At 42.2% G+C, this 15,740-nt stretch overlaps 1 pseudogene; it reads left to right on the top strand.

The window, feature by feature from the left end:
• The first annotated feature begins 12,487 nt into the window (after positions 1-12,487).
• Positions 12,488-12,587, top strand: LOC119624973 (U6atac minor spliceosomal RNA; annotated as a pseudogene).
• The last annotated feature ends 3,153 nt before the right edge of the window (positions 12,588-15,740 follow it).

Below are 15,740 nucleotides of genomic sequence, written 5' to 3'. Positions count from 1 at the left end.
CATGTGCCTGCAATCCCAGATACTCGAGAAGCTAAGGTGGGAGAATTGCTTGAACCCAGGAGACAGAAGTTGCAGTGAGCCAAGATCACACCACTGCACTCCAGCTTGGGCAACAGAGCGAGACTCTGTCTCAAATTTTTAAAAATTTAAATATTTTAAATTTTGGTTTATAAATATTCTTATGGTAATATAAAAGGTATCTTTTACCACATGCAGAGCAAATGACTAAATCAGAAATGAATGAGACAACAGTCCCAACCCAAAATAAAAAAGGCTTATAAGAGGCCTGGCATGGTGGCTCACACCTGTAATCCCAGCACTGTGAGAGGCCGAGGCTGGTGGATTGCTTAAGTCCAGGAGTTTGAGACCAGCCTGGGCCACACTGTGAAACCTCACCTCTATTAAAAATACAAAAAATTAGCAAGGCATGGTGGTGCTTGCCTGTAGTCCCAGCTACTCGAGAAGCTGAAGTGGGAGGATCATCTGAGTCCAGGAGGTTGAGGCTGCAGTGAGCTGAGATGGCACCATTGCACTCCAGCCTGGGCAACCAGAGTGAGACCCTGTCTCAAGAAATATAAAAAATAAATAAAAGGAGTGTAAGAGAACACTGTGACCAGCCTAACCAACACAGTGAAACTCCATCTCTACTAAAAATACAAAAAGTTATCTGGGCATGGTGGTGCATGCATGCATTCCCAGCTACTCAGGAGGCTGAGGCAGAAGGACTGCTGGAACCCAGGAGGCAGAGGTTGCAGTGATCCCAGATATATGCCGCTGCACTCCAGCCTGGGTGACACAGCACATTTCTGTCTCAAAAATCAAATAAAATAATAAAAATAAAGAGGACACTGTGAAAAACTGTGTGCCAATAAATTAGATAACCTAGTTGAAATGGATAAATTACTTGAAAGACACAAACTACAAAAACAGACTCAAGAAGAGTAGAAAATCACAGAAAAAAAGAGAAATAAAAAAGAATAGAAAATCTGAAAAGATGTATAACAAGTAAAGAGAATTATTAATCAAAAACTTCAAACAAAGAATAGCCCAGGATCAGATGACTTCACTGGTGAATTATACCAACTATTTAAAGAAGAATTAATGCCAATTCTTCAAAAATTCTTCAAAAAAAGAAAAGAGGAAACACTTTGAAATCATTCTATTTGCCTAGTATAACACTGATACCAAAGACATCACAAAAAAACTACAAATATATTTTAATTGATACATGCAAAACTCAAAAAAATACAAGCAATCCAAATTCAGCAACATATAAAAGAGGATTATATACTATGACCAAGTAGAATTTATCACAGGTATGCAAGGTTGGTTTAATATCTCAAAATCTATCAATGTAATACACCAAATTACTAGAATAAAAGACAAAACCACGTGCTGATAAGAGATAGCCCATGTTCATGGATTAGAAGACTTTTTTTTTTTGAGACATGGTCTCACTTTGTCACTCAAGCTGGAGTGCAGTGGCACAATCATGGCTCACTGCAGCCTCAACCTCCAGGGCTCAAGGGATCCACCTTAGCCTCTGCCTGTCCCTTGGGTACCTGGGACTATAGGCATGTTCCACCAGCTAATTTTTAATTTTTTACTTTTTTGTAAAGATGGGGTTTCACTATGTTACCTAAGCTGGTCTCAAACCCCGGGGCTCAAGTGATCCTCCCACTTTGGCCTCCCAAAGTGCTGAAATTACATAAGTAAGCCACCATGTCTGGCTAGAAGACTTAGTATTATTAAAATAGCCATATTCTCTGAATTGATCTACAAATTTAAAGCAATTTTTATCAAAATGCAAGCTGCCATTTTTGCAGAAATTGGCAAGGTGATTCTCAAATTTGTATGGAAATTCAAGGGGCCCAGAGGAGTCAAAACTATCTTGAAAAAGAAGATTAAGGCTAGGATTTCTTCTTTTCAAAACTTACTACAAAACTACAGTAATCAAGACTGTATAAGACTTTATGCATCAAGTATATAAAATTAGACATATAGCTCACTGGCAGTTATGGCCAACTGATTTTCAACAAAGATACAAGACAACTCAATGGGAACAGAATATTTCTTTTCAGTAAATGTTGCTGGTACAACTTGATACCACATGCAAAAGAACAAAGTTGGACTCTTGCCTCACATCACATACAAACATTAACTCAAAAGTATTAAATGCTCAAATGAAAAACTAAAGCTAGAAAACAGAGAATTTTAAGACCTAGGAGTAAATCTGCATGACTTAGCATTAGGTAATCATTACTTAGATATGACAACAAAACCATAGGCAAAAAAAAAAAAAAAAAGAAAGAAAAAATAGATAATTTAGACTTCATCAAAATTAAAAACTTTTGTTTATTAAAAAACACTGTCAAGAAAGTGAGACAATACATAGAATGAGAGAAAATAATTGTAAATAATATATATAATAAGGATCTAGTATCCAGAATACATAAATACTATTATAATTCAATAAAAAGACAAATGATACAATTTTAAAATAGGCAAAGGACCTGAAAAGACATTTCTCCAAAGAAAATATACAAGTGGCAAAAAAGTTCATGAAAGTGATTATCAATACCATTAGTTACTAGGGAAATGCAAATCAAAACCACAGTGAAATACCACTTCACTCCCACTAGAAAGGCCACAATCAAAAAGACAGACAATAACAAATTTTGGCAAAGATATGGAAAAATTGGAACCTTCATGAGTGGCTGGCAGGAATATAAAATGGTGCAGCCACTGTGGAAAACAGTTTGGCTGTTCCTCAAAAAGTTAAACATGGAATTACCATGTGTATTAGTCTGTTTTCACACTGCTGATAAAGACATACCCGAGGCTGGGAAGAAAAGAGGTTTAATTGGACTTACAGTTCCACATGGCTGGGGAGGCCTCAGAATTATGGTGGGAGGCAAAAGGCACTTCTTACATGGCAGTGGCAAGAGAAATTGAGGAAGAAGCAAAAGCAGAAACCCCTGATAAACCCGTCAGATCTTGTGAGACTTATTCACTGTCACAAGAATAGCATGGGAAAGACCGGCCCCCATGATTCAATTACCCGCCTCTGGGTCCCTCCGACAATACGTGGGAATTCTGGGAAATACAATTCAAATTGAGATTTTGGTAGGGACACAGCCAAACCATATCATTCCACCCTTGGCCCCTCCAAATCTCATGTCCTCACATTTCAAAACCAATCATGTCTTCCCAACAGTCCCCCAAAGTCTTATTTCAGCATTAACCCAAAAGTCTCACCTGAGACAAGGCAAGTCCCTTCCACCTATGAGCCTGTAAAATCAAAAGCAAGCTAGTTACTTCCTAGATACAATGGGGATACAGGAATTGGGTAAATACAGCCATTCCAAATGGGAGAAATTGGCCAAAACGAAGGGGTTACAGGGCCCATGCAAGTCCAAAATCCAGCAGGACAGTTATATTTTAAAGGTCCAAAATGGTATCCTCTGACTCCAGGTCTCGCATCCAGGTCATGCTGATGCAAGAGGTGGGTTCCCATGGTCTCGGGCAGCTCCATCCCTGTGGCTTTGCAGGGTACAGCCTCCCTCCTGGCTGCCTTCATGGGCTGGTGTTGAGTGCCTGCATCTTTTCTAGGCACATGGTGCAAGCTGTTGGTGGATCTCCCATTCTGGGGTCTGGAGGATGGTGGCCCTATTCTCACAGCTCCACTAGACAGTGGCCCAGGAGGGACTGTCTGTGGGGGCTCTGATCCCACATTTCCCTTCCGCACTGCCCTAGCAGAGGTTCTCTATGAGGGCCCCACTCCTGCAGCAAACTTTTGCCTGGGCATCCAGCATTTCCATGTATCTTCTGAAATCTAGGCGGAGGTTCCCAAACCTCAATTCTTGACTTCTGTGCACCTGTAGGCTCAACACCACGTGGAAGCTGCCAAGGCTTGGAGCTTCCACCCTCTGAAGCCACAGCCCAAGCTCTACGTTGGCCCCTTTCAGCCATGACTGGAGCAGCTGGGACACAGGGCACCAAATCCCTAGGCTGCACACAGCACAGGGACGCTGGGCCTGGCCCACAAAACCAGTTTTTCCTCCTGGGCCTCCAGCCTGTGATGGGAGGGGCTGCTATGAAGGTCTCTGACATGGCCTGGAGACATTTTCCCCATGGTCTTGAGGATTAACATTAGGCTCCTTGCTACATATGCAAATTTCTACAGCCAGCTTGAATTTATCCTCAAAAAAATGGGTTTTTATTTTCTACTTCATCATCAGGCTGCAAATTTTCTGAACTTTTATATTCTGTTTCCTTTTTAAAATGGAATGCTTTTAACAGTACCCAAGGTACCTTTTGAATGCTTTGCTGTTTAGAAATTTCTTCTACCACATACCCTAAATTATCTCTTTCAAGTTCAAGGTTCCACAAATCTCTCAGGCAGGGGCAAAATGCCGCCAGTCTCTTTTCTAAAATATAACAAGAGTCACCTTTGCTCCAGTTCCCAACAAATTGCTTATCTCCATCAGACCACATCAGCCTGGACCTTATTGTTCATATAACTATCAGCATTTTTGTCAAAGCCATTCAACAAGTCTCTAGGAGGTTCCAAACTTTCCCACATTTTCCAATCTTCCAAACCCTCCAAACTGTTTCAATCTCTCCCTGTTACCCAATTCCAAAGTCGCTTCCACATTTTTGGGTATTTTTTCAGCAACGCCCCACTCTACTGGTACCAATTTACTATATTAGTCCATTTTCATGGGGCTAATAAAGACATACCCAAGACTGGGAAGAAAAACAGGTTTAATTGGACTTAATAGTTCCACATGGCTGTGGAGGCCTCAGAATCATGGCAGGAGGTGAAAGGCACTTTTTATGTGGTGGCCACAACAGAAAAATGAGGAAGAAGCAAAAGCAGAAACCCCTGATAAACCCATCTGATCGTGTGAGACTTATTCACTATAATGAGAATAGCATGGGAAAGACTGGACCCCATGATTCAATTACCTCCCCCTAGGTTCCTCCCACAACACATGGGAATTTTGGGATATACAATTCAAGTTGAGATTTTGGGGGGAAACAGCCAAACCATATCACAATGTAATTCCATTCCCAAGCACATACCCTAGAGAACTGAAACTGGGGACTCAAATTCTTGCACTCTAATGTTCACAGCAGCTTTATTCACAATAACTCAAAGGTAGAAACAGGTCAAATGTTCAACAAATGAGTGAATAAACAGATGTGATACATACATGCAATGGAATATTATTTAGCCATCAAAAGGAATGAAGTACTGGTTCATGCTACAACATTGGATGAACATTGAAAATATATTAAGTGAAGGAAGCCAGACACAAAAGACCACATATTGTATGATTTCATTTGCATGACATATCCAAAATAGATAAGTCTATAGAGATAGAAAGCAGATTAATAGGCCGGGAGTGGTGGCTCATGCCTATAATCCCAGCACTTTGGGAGGCTGCGGCGGGTGGATCATCTGAGGTCAGGAGTTCAAGACCAAATTAGCCAACATGGTAAAACTCAGTCTCTACTAATAATACAAAAATTAGCTGGGTGTGGTGGGATGCACCTCTAATCCCAGCTACTCGGGAGGCTGAGGCAGGAGAATCGCTTGAACCCAGGAGGCAAAGGTTGCAGTGAGCTGAGATCACACCATTGCACTCCAGCCTGGGTGACAAGAGCGAAACTCCGTCTCCAAAAAAAAAGAGAAAGAAAGCAGCTTATCAGTTCCCAGGGGCTGGGGACAGGGAGAGATGAACACAGACTGCTTAATGGGTATTAGTTTCCTTTTGGAGTGATGAAATGCTTTGGAACTAGATGGAGGAGGTGGTTGCACAACACTGAGAATGTATGACTTTCCGCTGAATTATTTTCAGTTGTCAACTTTATGGTATATGAATTTCACCTCAGTATTTAAAAAAACCTCTGTGTAGATGAAATGAAGAACACATATTCTCTGCAATGTCTTTTACCTCGTTTCCTACAGCCTTTCTTTGCTTTTTGTTCCAGAAAGGTCTTTGAGATCTCTGTAATGCAATGCTTCCTTCAGGCACAGCGTCTTGACGCATGCTGCTCCCTTTGCACAGAAGGATTGCTCTCATCGCCCCACTGGGCTCACTCTTAACCCTCGTTTTGTCACTTCTCAAGGAAGCCTTCCCTGATTTCACTTACTAAATCAGATTACCTTCTTGTATGCAGTCATGTCCCACATAAACACCATTTCCAACACTTATCTTCATTGGAATTTTATATTCATTTGCATGAACAACTCTGCTTTTAGACTATCAACTGCATGAGGGCAAAGACCACATCTTTTACTCACCATGGTAGATCTAGTGTTTGGGTTTTAGGAGGTACTCAATAAACAATTAAGCCTTGGAATGATTAATCAAATAAATATTTGAAAATTATTTGCACAGTGCCTTGTAGGCCAAGCAGGGCGGATAATCTGAGGTCAGGAGTTGGAGATCAGCCTGGCCAACATGGTGAGGCCCTGTCTCTAATAAATATACAAAAATTAGCCAGGTGTGGTGGCACGCACCTGTAATCCCAGCTGCTCTGAAGGCTGAGCCAAGAGAATTGCTTGAACTTGGAAAGCAGAGGTTGCAGTGAGCTGAGATCGAGCCACTGCACTCTAGCCTGGGCAACAGAGCAAGACTCCATCTCAAAAAAAAAAAAAGTTCAAACATAGAATAACCATATGACCCAGCAATTCCACTCCTAGGTATATACCCAAAAGAATTGAAAGCAAGAACTCATGGCCAGGTGTGGTGGCTCATGCCCGTAATCCCAGCATTTTGGGAGGCTGAGTCAGGGGGATCACCTGAGGTTATTAGTTCGAGACCAGCCTGGCCAACATGGTAAAACCCTATCTCTACTGGAAAAACACAGAAAATATCAGCTGGGCATGGCAGCACACACCTGTAATCCCAGCTACACGGGAGGCTGAGGTAGGAGAATTGCTTGAACCTGGAAGCAGGAGGTTGCAGCGAGCCGAGATCGCGCCACTGCACTCCAGCCCGGGGTGACAGAGTGAGACTCTATCTCAAAAAAAAAAAAAAAAAAAGCAAGAACTCAAACTTGAAACCAATGTTCAGAGCAACATCAACCACAGCAGCCAAAAGATGGAAACAACCCAAATGTCCCTCAACAGAGGAGTGAATAAACAGAATCTGGTATATACACATGATGGAATACTATTCAATCTTAAAACGGAAGGAAATTCTGACACGTGCTCAAGATGAATGAAGCATGAGAACATTATGCTAAATGAAATAAGCCAGTCACAGACGGACAAATACTTAAGATTCCACTTAAATAAGGTATCTAGAGTACTCAAACTCATTGAAAAGGAAAGAGGAATGGTGGTTGCCAGGGGCTTCGGGAGGGGAGGAAGAAATAGGGAGTTGTTGGCAGGGCAGTGGTTCATGCCTGTAATTCCAGCACTTTGGGAGGCCGAGGCAGGTGGCTTACCCGATGTCAAGAGTTCGAGACCAGCCTGGCCAACATGTTTAAACCCCGTCTCTACTAAAACTACAAAAAATTAGCTGGGCATGGTGGCAGGCACCTGTAATCTCAGCTACCAGGAAGCTGAGGCCAGAGAATCACTTGAACCGGGAGGTAGAGGTTGCAGTGAGCCGAGATCGTGCCATTGCACTCCAGCCTGGGCAACAAAACAAGACTCCATCTCAAAAAAAAACAAAAACAAAAAAGAAAAGAAAGAAAAAAGGAAAGAAAAAGAAAGAAAGAAAAAGAAAAGAAATAGGGAGTTGTTTGTTTAAAGGGGTATAGAGTTTCCATCTTGCAGAGTTTCCATCTTGTAAGATGAAAAAGTTCTAGATATCTGCTGCATGACAGTGTGAACACACTTAACACTATTGAATTGCACACTTAAAAATGGTTAAGATGGTATTTTTTGTGTGATTTTGTTTGTTTTGAGACAGAGTCTCCCTCTGTCTCTCAGGCTGGAGTGCAGTGGTTCGATCTTGGCTCACTGCAACGTCCACCTCCCAAGTCCAAGCAATTTTCCTGCCTCAGCCTCCCAAGTAGCTGGGATAACAGACGCCCGCCACCATGCCCAGATAATTTTTGTATTGATAGTAGAAGACGGGGTTTTGCCATGTTGACCAGGCTGGTTTCGAACTCCTGACCTCAGGTAATCTGCCTGCCTCAGCCTCCCAAAGTGCTAGGATTATAGGCGTGAGCCACCACATCCGGCCTTGTGTGAGATGTATTGTACCATAATTAAAATTTTTTTAAATTTAAGAATGAAATTTTGATACATGCTGTCTTATGGATGAACCATATGAACTAGGTAAAATAGGCCAGACACAAAACGACAAATATTGTGTGGGGCCACTTATATGAGGTAGATAGAATAGGCAAATTCATAGACAGAAAGTAGAATAATAGTTACCAAGGGCTGGGGCAGGAGAAAATGGAGAGTTACTGTTTAATTGAATGGAGCTTAGGTTTGGAATGATGAAAAAGTTCTGGAAATTGATAGTGGTGATTGTTGCATAACCTTGTGAATGCGCTTAATGTATAGCATGCACTTAAAGCCACTTAATGTACACTTACAAATGGTTGAAATGATACATTTTATGTTATGTAAATGTTACCATAATGAAAACATTTAAATCATTTTAATGTAATATGTGTACATAACAACTGTTTGTCTAGTATCCAAGAACATAGGCCAGGTACAGTGGCTTGTGCCTGTAATCCCAGCACTTTGGGAGGCAGAGGCAGGTGGATAACGTGAGGTCAGGAGCTCGAGACCAGCCTGACCAAAAAGGTGAAACCCCCATCTCCACTAAAAATACAAAATTAGCCAGGCATGGTGGCAGGAGCCTGTAATCCCAGCTACTTGGGAGGCTGAGACAGGAGAATCGCTTGAACCCGGGAAGCAGAGGTTGCAGTGAGCGGAGATCGCGCCACTGCACTCCAGCCTGGGCAGCAAGAGCAAAACTTTGTTTCAAAAAAAAAGAGAGAAAAAGAACATTGTCTCTGGAGCCAGTTGACTTGGGTTTAAATCTTAGCCCTAATACTTCTTTCAAGCTGTCCTCATACTAAATACTTGACCTCTCTGTGCCTCAGTTTTTTTCACCTATAAAATCGCATAAATAAAAGGGTCTGGTGAGGATTAAATAAGATGAACAGATAAAGCTTTTAAAATGTCCTACATATATGGATGCTCAATAATCATCAGAATTATCTTTATAAAATTTCAAGTACATAGAAGAATATGAAGTCTCTTACATGCAAATGGCCAAAAAGCTATTCTCGTTCCACATATTCCACATCATTATTAGTGAAATGCAAATCAAACCCACAATGAGATGCCACTTCACACCCACTAGAATGGTTATCATCAAAAATGCAGATAATAAAAAATGTTGGCAAGGATGTAAGAAACAGAAACACTCATTGCTGGTGAGGGAGTAACATGGTGCAGCCACTTTGGAAAACAATTTGGCAGTTTCTTTAAAAGTCAAACATGGGCCCGGTATGGTGGCTCACACCTGTAATCCCAGCACTTTGGGAGGCTGAGGCAGGTGGATCACTTGAGGCCAGGAGTTGGAGACCAGCCTGGGCAACATAGTGAAACCCCGTTTCTACTAAAAATACAAAAAAAAATTACCTGGGCCATGGTGGCACACACCTGTAATCCCAGGGACTCAGGAAACTGAGACACGAGAATTGCTTGAACTCGAGAGGCAGAGGTTGTAATGAGCCAATATGGTGCCACTGCACTCCAGCCTGGGTGACACAGTCAGACACTGTCTCAAAAAAAAAAAAAAAAAAAAAGTTAAACATAAATTTGCTAATCTACTCAGCAATTCCACTGCTAAGTATCTTCCCAAGAGAAATAAAAACATACGTTCACACAAAGACTTGCAAACATATGTTTACAGTAGCATTATTTATAATAGCCCCACTATGGAAACAACCCCATGTCCACCAACTGATGAATGCATAAACACTCCACGCTATGGAAAGCTAGTTGGCGATAAAAAAGAAGGAGGTAGTGGAACATGCCACCACATGGATAACTTTCAAAATATTATGCCAAGTGAGGTCGAGTGTGGTGGCTCACGCCTGTAATCCCTGCACTTTGGGACGCTGAGGCAAGTGGATCACCTGAGGTCAGTTCAAGACCAGCCTGACCAACATGGTGAAACCCTGTCTCTACTAAAAATATAAAATTAGACAGGTGTGGTGGCATGTGCCTGTAATCCCAGCTACTCGGGAGGCTGAGGCAGGAGAATTGCTTGAACCTGGGAGGCAGAGGTTGCAATGAGCTGAGATCGCGCCACTGCACTCCAGCCTGGCGACAGAGTGAGACTCTGTTCAAAACAGACAACACAAAAACAAAACTTGATTTGTGAACACTTTACAGAGGCACTTATGTGTCAGGCATTATGGTAAGTGCTTTTCAAATATTGACTTCTTTCAGTCCTCATAACCATATGCATTAGGATTCATCATCCCCCATTTTTCAGATGGTGAGACTGAGGCAGAGACGTTAAGTAACATATCAAGGTCACACAGCTAGTCTTGGCGTCTGAGCCCAAGTAAACTCTTCCAGGTGGTTCTGCAAACTGGCTGAGCTTCATGTCTCCCCACAAATAACCCACTGAGTCTCCCAAACACAGCAGCACAGAGGTGGGTATGATTATCTCCATTTCACATGTGAGATAGATGAGAGCACAGCAGTTATGTGATATGCCCAAGGTCACACAGCTGCTGTCAGAGCCTGGATTCAAATCCAGGTTTGGTGACATGGAAGCTGTATTACTTCAACCATGCTATGTCTCTTCAGTCAAGCATCAAAATGCAGCCATTCTGGGATCTGTATTAACATCAGAGAGCGCACTTTATTCTCTGACACCAACTAAATTGGGTTACACTGCTGTTATCTGACATCTTCCCCGGCTATGGTAGAGCCACTCTCATTGTCAAAGAATACAGAGTAGCATTTTTTAAAAAAGAAAACCCAGGAACTCAATAGACAAGAAATCCCTAGCAATTATTTCTCTAAGGAGTTAAAAAATATTTTAGGCCGGGTGTGGTGGCTCATGCCTTTAATCCCAGCACTTCGGGAGGCTGAGGCGGGTGGATCACGAGGTCAGGAGATGGAGACCATCTGGGCTAACATGGTAAAACCCCATCTCTACTAAAAAAATACAAAAAATTAGCTGGGCGTGGTGGCGGGCACCTGTAGTCCCAGCTACTTGGGAGGCTGAAGCAGGAGAATGGTGTGAACCTGGAATGCAGAGACTGCAGTGAGCCAAGATCGTGCCACTGCACTCCAGCCTGGGCAATAGAGTAAGACTCTGTCTCAAAAATAAATAAATAAATAAATAAATCCATATTAACTCAATGGATTGGATGCAAACTAGCCATGTATACTGGAAGCCACATACCATGAGAGGACTGAAATGTAGACTTAAGCATTCTTCCTTTTATTCTGAGATTTTCAAGTGATATGAACCCTTAACAAGATAACAATACCATCTGCTAGCACATTCTCTGCCCCATTATCCTTGTACACAGCAGAAGGGCCATGGTATATCACCATCATAGAGCCCAGTGTTGCTATGTAGTTACAACAAACTTGAGTCTCCCGGTTATACAGCAATTTGAGGATTAACTTTATGAAATAGAATGGACAGATTTTGCGGAACGTGCCTATTTTGGCTGAGAACTTATCTGCACAATTCTAATATTGAGACCAGGATACAGCTGTTTATGACTAAGCCCATGCTCACTGCATAAGTACTATCTGAGCATTATTCATAACCAGACATCTGTTTCCTGTTTTCGTCCTTCCCTTTATCATTCTATCCCGATTTCCTTTCACCTGTAGGCCACCTAAGACAACCACAGTGAAGTAAGTCTAATGTTTGACTGTCTCTTCCCTTCCATAACTGTTGTCAGGGTAGTGTAGTCATTCTACTTGGAGGATGAGGGAGGGAACCCAAGGGTCATTCTGAGCCTGGAAGGCTGTTGCCTGTGCAGTCTATCTTTAGGTGACTAACTTCCTCCCTAGTTCCCCATTAAGAACCTTTCCTGTTGAGGTAGTACCAGCCCCTCCAAATGTACAATTGTGAACTGAATCACAAAAGGAAAACCTCCTGCAGCACAAATAAGGCAAGGCAGTAACTTAGCTAGAGCAAAGCCAGTACACTGATATGAAAAAAATGGAACCTCTTACACGAATACAGAACACAGGATGTGTTAAAATTTAAGGAAGTTCATTTCTATGCAAATAGATTGAGGTCAAAAAAGTTTTCCTCAGCCCAAGGGAACATCTTTATCATCAGTATATTACAACAGACTTTGGAGGTCATTTTACACAGTCCTCCTATTTTACAAAGCTTGTCACTATATTTTACAGTCTAAAAGATGAAGTGATTTGTCTAATAGATTCCATTTTAAATGGCTTAAGGGAGCGCAGTTTAAATACCCCACTAATAAATACTCAGAAAATGTGTTGTATGAAAGGAGAGAAGGTGAGCCCTTCCCTTGACAAAGACAGAAGAGGCCCTCGGGCCTGATAACACAGAGTTCCCGGCATTTCACTATTTTTTTTATCTTCATCTCACTGTATTCTAAGAATTCTTTTTTTTTTTTTTTTAAATCTCAGCTCACTGCAACCTCTGTCTCCCAAGCTCGATTCTCCCACCTCAGCCTCCCAAAGTAGCTGGGATTATAGGCACCTGACACCTCGCCTGCCTAATTTTTTTGTATTTTTAGTAGAGACGGGGTTTCACCATGTTGGCCAGGCTGGTCTCAAACCCCTGACCTCAGGTGATCCACCTACCTCTGCCTTCCAAAGTGCTGGGATTACAGGCATGAGCCACCATGCCTGGCCAAAAGCACATTCTTTGTACCTTGGCACTTTTCTTAGCAACCTTCTCTGTATCTTATCCTCTCTTTTCCTCCATGTTATATTCAAATATGACTTTTAAAATATCTAACATAGGAAGATGGCTTTATTGTTAAAAATGTCTACTAAAAGCAGGCATAGAAAAAAGTGAATGCTGCTTCTCAGTTTCCTGTGCTTTGTCATTGTTATGGGAAAGGGGTCGTGATCCAGACCCCAAGAGGTTCTTGAATCTTGGGCAAGAATTTGGGGTGAGTCCATAAAGTGAAAGCAAATTTATTAAGAAAGGAGGCTGGGCACGGTGGTTCACGCCTGTAATCCCAGCACTCTGGGAGGCCGAGGTGGGCGGATCACGAAGTCAGGAGATCAAGACCATCCTGGCTAACCTGGTGAAATCCCGTCTCTACTAAAAATACAAAAAATTAGCCAGGCATGGTGGTGGGCACCTGTAGTCCCAGCTACTCAGGACGCTGAGGCAGGAGAATTGCTTGAACCTGGGAGGCGGAGATTGCAGTGAGCCAAGTTTGCGCCACTGCACTCCAGCTTGGGCAACAGAACAAGACTCCATCTCAAAATTAGTAATAATAATAATAAACGAATAAGAGAGTGGCTACTCCGTATGCAGAGTAGCAGCATGGGCTGCTGGTTAGCTGTTTTTATGGTTGCTGATTATATGCTAACCAAGGGGTGGATTATTCATGAGTTTTCTGGGAAAGGGGTGGCCAATTCCCAGAACTGAGGGTTCCTCCCCTTTGTAGACCATATAGGGTAACTTCCCGACGTTTCCATGGCATTTGTAAACTGTCACTGCGTAGTGGGAGTATCTTTTAGCATATGCTAATGCATTATAATTAGTATATAAGGAGCACTGGAGATGACCAGAGGTCACTTTCATCATCTTGGTTTCGGTGGGATTTCGCTGGCATCTTTACCACAACCTGTTTTATCAGCAAGGTCTTTGTGACCTGAACCTCGTGCCAACTTCCTATCTCATCCTGTGACTAAGAATGCCTAACCACCTGGGAATGCAGCCTAGTAGGTCTTTTACCCAGCCCCTATTCAAGATGGAGTCCTGTGGTTCAAATGCCTCTGACATCATCACTCTTCAAAATTACTTTGTAAATCAAGATTAGTAATCAACTTATTGGCTATTATATAACTTACTGAACCTAGCATTCCAGATGGCATAGAATTAAATAATTCTGCACTTTCCCTGTGTTTGTCTAATGTTGAGTCAATTAACTTCAGAGTTGAGGTTTCAATACCAACACAGGTGACAATTCCCTTGCTGGTTGTCTAATACATCTACTCTCTTATGCACCCATCATAATAGAATTTTTCAGTTCAGCTCAGAAGTGGCCAAAGTAAAGGCTTCAACACCCTTCAAAATAATGGGACTGCATCCAAGTTCTGGCCAATGGTACATAAACAAGGGTTTTGTGTGGAACCTTCCTTAGGAAAAGCAGGCTTGCTCTTTGCCCACTTGGATCATGAAAATGAGCATCTCACTCTAGGAATGAGGGTGCCTTGGCTTGAGACTTTGTGGAGCAGATCCAGCAACCCGCCCTCAACTGAACGCAGCTCTTCGTGCACAAGAGAAAAATAAACTATCTCATTCAAGTGCTATAATTTGGGGATCCTATCAATGGAGCCAAAATGAGCGCTAACACACCAACTCCATCACTTGGGTATCTGAAAAATAAAAGCACGTTTTAAAATTTTTGCCTATCCTTTGAAATTCACAGGATTTCGTGTTATCATAGATGGTCAGCTGAGCATGGTGGCTCACGCCTGAAATCCTAGCACTTTGGGAGGCCAAGGCAGATCACCTGAGGTGAAGCGTTCCAGACCAGCCTCGCCAACATGGTGAAACCCCATCTCTACTAAAAATACAAAATATTAGCCAGGTGTGGTGGCGGGCACCTGTAATCCCAGCTACTCGGGAGGCTGAGGCAGGAGAATCGTTTGAACCCGGGAGGCAGAGGTTGCAGTGAGCTGAGATCACACCATTGCACTCCAGCCTGGGCAAAAAGAACAAAACTCTGTCCCTCCTCCCGCAACAAAAAAAAAAGAAGATGGTCCCAGTCATGATTCTTTACAAATCCTAGGTTCTAAGGAATGGTTTGATAACAAGTCAATTATATAATCCTGGATAAAAATTGAAAGAGGCCGGGCACTGTGGCTCACGCCTGTAATCCCAGCACTCTGCAAGGCCAAGGCGGGTATATCACCTGAGGTCAGGAGTTCGAGACCAGCCTGGCCAACGTGGCAAAACCTACTAAAATACAAAAATTAGCTGGGCGTGGTTGCACATGCCCATAATCCCAGCTACTCAGGAGGCTGAGGCAGGAGAATCGCTTGAACCCAGAAGGCAGAGGTTGCAGTGAGCTGAGAGATCATGCCATTACTCTCCAGCCTGGGCAACAAAAGAGAAACTGTCTCAAAAAAAAAAAAAAAATTGAAAGATAAACTTGGTACATAAATTATTTTGTAAATTGAATCTCAGAACAGTAATATATGAGATCGATAAGCAAACAAAACAAATATTGCATTGCTGAGGTTTTCAAATTTTTTTTATTTTTAAGAAAATAGCCAGGAATCATTTTATTCCTACTGTGGAAGAATTATGAATTATTCAAGATCAATCTTTAATTGCTCAATGTAAATTAAGGTTTCATATGATTTGGATATAAAGTATCTTTCAGAAGCTAAGTAATCTAACTAACTGCTCCCTTGAGCCCAGGAGGCAGAGGTTGCAGTAAGCCAAGATTGCACCACTGCACTCCATCCTGGGCAACACAGGGAGACTGCCTCAAAAAAAAAAAAAAAAACACTTACTAACTGCTGAATCTTTTAC

The sequence above is a fragment of the Chlorocebus sabaeus genome, chromosome 8, assembly GCF_047675955.1.
Source record: "Chlorocebus sabaeus isolate Y175 chromosome 8, mChlSab1.0.hap1, whole genome shotgun sequence".
NCBI classification, from domain to species: domain Eukaryota; kingdom Metazoa; phylum Chordata; class Mammalia; order Primates; family Cercopithecidae; genus Chlorocebus; species Chlorocebus sabaeus.
This window is presented reverse-complemented; position numbering and strand designations above follow the sequence as displayed.